The following is an 8112-nucleotide window of genomic DNA, read 5'->3' as shown; positions in this document are numbered from 1 at the left end:
TTCTCTTTCTCCTATTATTGCTATTATGTCTCCTACTGTTAAATCATGTATACTTGGGAAATTAATGCAGAGCACAGACACTCAAAAAAAATGATCTGAAACCCTTCTTCCCATTTAAAATTTGCCTTAATTTACAGAGCAATTAAGTTTGAACTCAATATACTCATGGATAATGTATTTATAAGCAATTTAAATTTCACATTTTCTCTTTACTAAGTCTCTGAAACACATGTTACCACATGCCCAAAGGTGTCCTTGTAGTATTTCAATGAAGCCAGAAAACTTTCAATTTATCTGGAGCAGCACCACAGATTGTTACTGGAAGTGAGTGGAAGTAACTGTTACTGAAAGTGTAAACTGATCCCAGGAGAGGAATTGAACATAGAGGAATGACAAAATTCAAGTTAAGTTTTGTTTTCCTTTTTACAATACAAGAAAAGAATCCAAGGCTTGAAAGGAACTCTGTTCCTGACTTTTTGTAGTGTGTCCTTTACTCATATAAAATTTGTCTATACACTTCTAGTCTAGTTGAGAGTATTACAAAAGGAAACAATATGCCATTTGAAGGCCAACATAGGACAAAGGAAATAGCTTCATTTTAAAAGTGGTCTCCTGCAAAGGAGCAAAGGCATGGAGGTTTCAAAGTGTCTTATGGATGGATGTTTCACTCCTGAGATGATTCTCTTGTTGCAGGAGTTATCAATTCCTTTAGTGTGGACCTGAGTTTTCCATAGCAATAAGGATTTCAAAAGAGCAGGATCCAGTGAGTATGATCAGTAAAAGGAGCCTCTTCTCAGACCAGTACTCCTGTAAGAGGGTCCCAAAGAAATACCTGAGGTTTCTTTTGTTTGCTTGTTTTTTTTTAGTTTGTGCTGGTTCTGGGGCTTGAACTCAGAGGTTGGACCCTGTCCCTGTACAGTTGTCTTTCCTGCCTACATGCCTCCTACTGACTGACTGACTCTACTGACTGAGCCAATACTCCACTTTTGCATTTTATGGTGTTTAATTACAGATAAGAGTTTGACCAACTCTGCTGCCTGGGTTGGCTTTGAACTGAGATAGTAATAAATCCAAGTGACATCAACTTATGGACTTCTCTTTTGAACCGAGAAATATTAGATTAATTTTATACTAAAGCTAATATTTGACAATTTTTAAAATAAGAGAATATGTTCAGCAAAGAATCCATAACTTAAGTAACTCAGCAAAAGTAGGTGCCCTGAATCATTTTGGAATTATTTTCTCTGCTTGGGAAGATTACTATTGACTTTGTTGTTCCTTTTGGGGAAAGTTAAAGTCATTTTTGCACTTTTTCTGTTGGTCATGGGGCTTGAACTCTGATCCTGGGCAATGTCCCTCAGCTCTTCACCAGACGTCCAGTGCTCTACCACTTTAGCTACAGCACCACTTCCGGATTTCTGATGGTTAATTGAAGATAAGTGTTTCATGGACTTCCCTGACCAGGCTGGCTTTGAACCACAATCCTGAGGTCTCAAACTCTTGACTAACTAGGATTACAGGCATGAGCCACCAGTACCCGGCTCTTATTTGTATTTAGTGCAGTTAATGACACTAAGTAGATAAGAATGGAAATCTTAATCAAGTGATTTGACATTGCAGTTTTTAGAATAATTGAGGTAGCAATAAATATGTCTTCCTTTGCCATTTTGTTACATTAATGACTCAGGAGCTATGGGACCCTTACATTAGTAGCCTCTTCCATCTGTGTAGGTATATTTATTATCAGGAAATATTCATAGAGAAATTGAGAAAGACATATTTTTAGAAAGCACTGTATTTTTACAATAAAAATCATAAAAAAGAAAGCAAAGGAGACCAAGTATGCAAGAACAGCATAGAAAGGGATATATTTATCACACAGAGATTAAGAACTAGCCTAAGAGATTTAGAATGCTAAAGGCAATGAGGAATATGCCTAGTTGACAACTATTTCTTCAATAACCAAAAATGGTTCCCTAGAATGGTTTCTGCTATACCTTAGTTACTATCATTTATTCCTTCCATCTGGAGTCATTTCTTCTCTACTGTCACAACTGTTAATTAGCCTCTGCCATTTTGGTGACATGACTGGCCAAAAAGGTTTCCAAATCTCACTTAAACTACCCTTCTTATTGAGATTAGCAGTGAATACTCAAAAGCCTGGAATCTTTGAATTTCCTGAATTAATCTTCACCTGACATCTAAGCACATTCCTGGCATTAATTGCCGTGAACTTATGAACAAAACTTTTTTTCAACAAAGTATCCTAATATAGCTAAAGTGCATGAATTAGAACTATTGTCAGGTATCAGTATGGAACCAGCAATTATATATTCCTAGTATGGGTTCTTTATTTTCATTTACTAAATGTTTGTTTTTTTTTGTTGTTGTTGTTTTGCCAGTCCTGGGACATAAACTCAGGGAAAGAGAATAATTCCTCAGCTTTTTTTCCTTTCAAGGGCAGCCCTCTACCACTTGAGGCACAGCACCATTTCCAGTGTTTCTTTTTCTGTTTATGTGGTTCTGAGATATTGAACCCAGAGTTTCATGCATGCTAGGCAATCACCATACCATGAAGCCACTTTCCCATAGCCCTAAATGACTTTCTTAAGATGGCATTACATTTTTATTCTTTAACTATGTATCAATTTTGGCCAGAATTTTTTTTGCTAGAAAAGGACATTGAACACAATACTGAGTACAGTAAGGCTAGATGGACAATGAATAACCGTCTTGGACTAGCCAGGCACAGCAGGGCTTACCTCATGGAGCTGGTACAACAGACTGAGCAAGATATCTCCTGACCCACCGCAAATCTACAGGATGAGAGGGCCACCTTGGTTCCAGACATATGGGGTCGCTGGGCCACCTCCTCCACCACCCATTCAACAAGATCCTGTGACAGAGAGAGAGAGAGAGATAGATTGAAAGAATGTCAGAATTACACTTAATCCTGATGCAGGTGCCTCATACCTATAATCTTAAGTACACAGAAGGATGAAATATGAGATCATGGTTCATAGCAAACCCGGGCAGGAATGACTGTGAGACTGTTATTTCCAAAGAACCACTACAAAAGCGGAAGTGGTGCTGTGACTCACGTGGTAGAGCTTTAGCCTTGAGCTGAGGAGCTCTGGGACAGGGTCCATGCCGAGTTCAAGCCCCACGACTGACAAGAAGTGGACTTCCCACCACAAGAAGTGGACTGAATAGCACCCATTGTCCTAGGGAGTATGGCTGAGAAGTCAGGCCGTGCTTCCTCTCAGCTGGGAGTCATAAATAGGTCACTCGGCTACTCTGTGTCTCAGTTCCCCCAGCTGCAAAAGTGAACAAAGTGAAGCATCCCCTTCCTCATGGGCATAGGGTAATAATGAAAGAAAGCCATGTTTTGTTTCATAATCCCATGTCTGTCACACCATTAATAACAGATACCATCTTATCTCTTTCTGGGTATCTTACTGCCATATGCTCACAGGATTGCTGAGAACTGTATCTGAAGGCCCCTCCCTTTGCCTTGCCCTGCTCCAGAGATCCCTCTGTATTAATCCCTTGTTTCCTAACAACTGTCACATGAGGAGATTGAAGTCCAATGGTCGAGGCGCAACCCAGAGCTTCACCTGTGGTCAAGAATTGGCTGCTATGGACTGAGTTTGGGACAATCCATCTAAACCAATGACAGAGCATGGCACCACATGTCTACAATTCCAATTACAGAGGACAAGGCCTGGTGGCGCATGCCTATCACAGATAGGAAGACCATGATCCAGCCCAGCCTGAGCATATATTAAGTCACCATCTCAGAAATCCCCAAGACATAAAAGCTTGGCTTGAATGTTAGAATACCTGACTGGCAAGCCTAAGGCCTTGGGGTCAAACCCTAATATACAAAAAATAACCAGAGGCCCAGTGCCGGAGGCTCTTGCCTATAATTCTAGCTACTCAGGAGGCTGAGATCTGAAGATCACAGCTCAAGATTTAAAGTAGGGTTTGCTTCACCCTTCAGACATCATGATGAGAACACCTGGAGTCTGAGCTATACTGTTGTACTCCATACTAGCAGGGCTCATATCCTTACTAAGTGTTGGCCATGCTCTCTTTCCCCCTGGGAAGCCACCCACTTCAGGCCACACTCCCAGGTCCTCCCAAGCTCCCACTGCCACCAACCAGGCCCAAGAGAGTACACAGCTCCAGGGAACAGAGATCCCTTGTTCTTGTAATTTAACAATGCTGAGTCCCCTTCAAGCCTCTCACGCTTCCAGGCACCCAGACCTCAGCTGTGAAGCCCATGCACCCCCCCAAAGATAGCAGGTAGAAGTTACCAAAAGCAACCAGCCTCCTTGTTACAACCCAATTCTACACACACACACACACACACACACACACACACACACACACACACACACACACACACACACACACACACACACATTCAGACCGGTGACAGAACAGAACACTCTTCCTTGCAGCACCTGCAATTTGCCAACAGATCACTCACCTTAGTACAGTCAGGCTGTACAAAGAGAAACATGACTTCTCTTTCTCTGTCTCTCTATCTATGTCTCTCTGTCTCTCTGATCTCTCTGTCTCTCTTTGTCTCTCCCTGCCTCTGTCTCTGTTTCTGTCTCTGACTCTGTCTCTGACTCTCTGTCTCTGTCTGTCTGTCTCTCTTTCTTTCATACACAGAGAGAGAGAGAGAGAGAGAGAGAGAGAGAGAGAGAGAGAGAGAGAGAGAGAGAGAGCTGTGCATCTCCTGAGTTTGTTGGAGACCAGATGGACCGGGAGCACCAGCAGAAGCTGGTAGACATGGGAAATGTGATCAACTTGTGAGAACTTTAGACAGTTGGGGGCGGGGGATAGGCCGATTGTATGTGTGTGGGGGGGAAAGGGGGTCTTCCCAGATATTCACCTTCTGTTCTGACCCCAGCATCCTTACCTCCCTGGTGGGTTTTCTGGGACCCTCTTCAGTTGAAAAAGTTTACCAAGCACAGAAGACAAGGTCTCACACAGAAAGGGGGGTCTATCTTCTGCATCCAACACCCTCATCCCCAGGAAAAAGGAAAAGACCCCAGAAGGCAGGTGTGGGCATGCAGCTCCCCACATCTGACTAAAGCCTCAGGTTCTCACCAGGGAGAAGGGTGCAGATGTGCCGCTGTGTGGCTCCCACTGCTCCAGGCCAGGGGCTCTTTGGTGCCCACTCCTCATCCAAGCCTGCATCTTCCCGTTTCCTGGGACACTGGCCAGTAGGGATGGGGGTGCGATCCTCAGGTCAACACCCACTCCCACCCCTGGAGCACATTTGCAGCAGGGCCTGGCCCAGAGTGTGGGGCACAGTAGAGGTGCGGGTCCAGGCCAGGAGGGGGGAAGGGGGAATATGGGGTGTGGCTTCCATTCTTGTGTCCCATTGATCAGAAAGAACCATGAAAGAATGGGGGTTTGGCTGGAATCCTGTGATGCAGAATGAATGGGCAGAGTCAAATAATAGCAGAACCTTTCCCAGGAAACTCTGTCCAATCCGGTTGGGAACAAGAGGGTGACCTGCTTTAGCCGGATGGTTGCACAGATTGTTGTGTATGGCTGTTTATTGCCAGTCCTGGACCTAGAACTCAGGATCTAGGCACAGTCTGTGAACTGCTTTTGCTCAAGGCTGCTCCACTACCAGTGGAGCCACACGCCTCTACTTCTGGATTTGTTGGCACAAGTTGGACAGGAGTTTCAAGGACTTTCCTGCCAAGGGTGACTGACCATGATCCTCCTATCACAGCCTGGTAAGTATCAAGGAGGACTGGTGAGAGCCACTGGTGCCTGGCTAATCATGGGTCTTGCTGATGTTCTTGGACAGACCAATGAGTTCCCTATCCTCAGGTTAAAGTAGTAGGAGCTGGAGCCCACAATTCAAATCCTGGTCCTGCCACCTCCAAATGGCAGGAGATCCTAAGAATCTCATTTTTATCCATATAATGGAATGTGATGTGTGTCATGATTGAATAGTTCTGGAATGATTCTAGGACAAAATTATATGCAATTATATTATGCTACACTGATCAATTTTAATTAATACTTTATGAAGCATTTAAACAATCACATTCATTTAAATGGGGGCATAATGAAATACCTAAGAATTGGGCATCACATAGTGTAAAGGTGCCAGGACTAGGATTTGAACTGATGGTCTGGGTAACGTTGTTTCACTGTGTGGGAAGGTGAAGCTTGCCTCCTTGATGTCAAGAAATTCAAGTCTGTTCCTTAGTCCTGAAATCAATGCCCACCACTAGAAAACATCCTCTTCGTATAAATTTTAAATATATGATTTATATTTATATACATATTTTGACTCCATATTACATTCAGTGCAGTTATTCACTTTATTTTTTTGTTTTATTCATGTATTGACTGTTCATTTTATTGACTATTATGACAAATAGAATAGTGATTACATTGATTACATAGGACATAGGTCTGCATATGTATTCCACCTCATACCGGACACACAGGACTTTCACAGAAAAGGAAAACATGTGTCACCATCAGCTTCTTACTCCACGATTAATTTTTTGGGAGTGCTGGCATCTGAACTCATGGCCTACAAGGCCCAATTCATGAATGGGTTAGTGTCAGCACGCCATCCTTGGGAAAACTGAGCTGACAGGCAGTTCCCAGGACCTGAGATTGAGCCCCATCAGTTGACAAAATAAGAACAGATTGACAACCAGATAGTAGTATGCTCATAAATATATATCTTTATAGAGTGCCAGAGATGTCTATACATTATTCAGTTATATGGACTATATTCCTACCAATTCTTGGGTATTTATTATGCCTCCATGTAATTAATGTTATTGTTTTCATCATTAACAAACTATTAAGTAAATTAATGTGTCCTGAAATTATTGCATTCCTGTAATATTATTCTTTTAATGATTCATAAATATTAAATGAAATCAGTCTCCTGAAATGATGCTGTCTAATTTTATACGAGCATCATTCATAATCAACTCATTCAACCATGACATTGATAACATTCCATTGTTATTCCTATAGATGGGAACTAGTCTCTTAGTATCTCCTGCCTTTGGTTGGTGCCAGGACGGGGATTCGAAATCAGGACCTACCTTGGCATGTGGGCCTATGGCTTCCCCAATAGTCTGCCAACCTTCATAATTGCAAGGTGAAGTACTCTTTGCAACAGTGTCATTCAGACCCAAGATGGTCACCGGGCTATGAAAGAAAACGTAAAAAGGCCATCGTGCCATATTTTTTCGGTGCATTTTTTTCCACACAAGGCCTGGGGGTCTAGGATCCCGGGATCAGCTGTGGGTCCAGTGGCTGCACCCCAGCATAGGGTGATTGAAGCTGTTGCCACGACCTGAGTTCAAGCCCCCTCCTGAGGAAAAAAAATTAAAGGAAATTAGCTCCCTGGGTTGCAATTCACCCTATTTATTCTGCCAGGCTTTGGATTTGAACTCAGGGTCTGGGTAAATCTGCAGCATTTTGGAAGAAGGGGAAGCTCATCATATTTAAAGATAAGGAAGTCAGCCCTGTACTGTAGGCCTGAATTCAAGCCGCAGCCCTGGAAAACATACTATTTGTATACATTGCAAAGATAGGATTTGTACTTACCTATGGATGTTCAGTCCATACACATTTGGTGTGGTTGTTCCTTGTATTTTTGTTTTATTCATTTATTTACCGTTGATTTTACTATGATGGCACCCATTCCGTTTATTACATTGATGACATCCTATTACATGGCATCTAGATTTGTAGACGTGTACTCCAGCATGCCTGACAACCTGGACTCTCAGAAAAAAATAAAAAAAGTTGCAGACTTGGCTTCGTACTCCATGATCTAATTGTTCGTAGTGTTGGGATCTGAACTCAGGGCTTAGCAGGACCAATTGGTGAATAGATTACGGTGAACACACCAGCCTGTGAGCAACTAAGGAGTTCGGCCATTCCCAGGATCTGACATTGATCCCCAGGATGGGCCACAGTAGTCATAAATTCATTATTTAAACATAGGATCTATATTTACATGTGTGGACAGCATCTTGTATTTGGTGTACTTCTCCTTATTTTCTGTCTTATCCATGGAAGTACTGTGTATTTTCCTGA

Source organism: Dipodomys merriami, unplaced genomic scaffold (assembly GCF_024711535.1).
Source record: "Dipodomys merriami isolate MVZ:Mamm:240054 unplaced genomic scaffold, mDipMer1.0.p SCAF_318, whole genome shotgun sequence".
NCBI classification, from domain to species: domain Eukaryota; kingdom Metazoa; phylum Chordata; class Mammalia; order Rodentia; family Heteromyidae; genus Dipodomys; species Dipodomys merriami.
Note: the sequence above shows the minus strand (reverse complement) of the source record.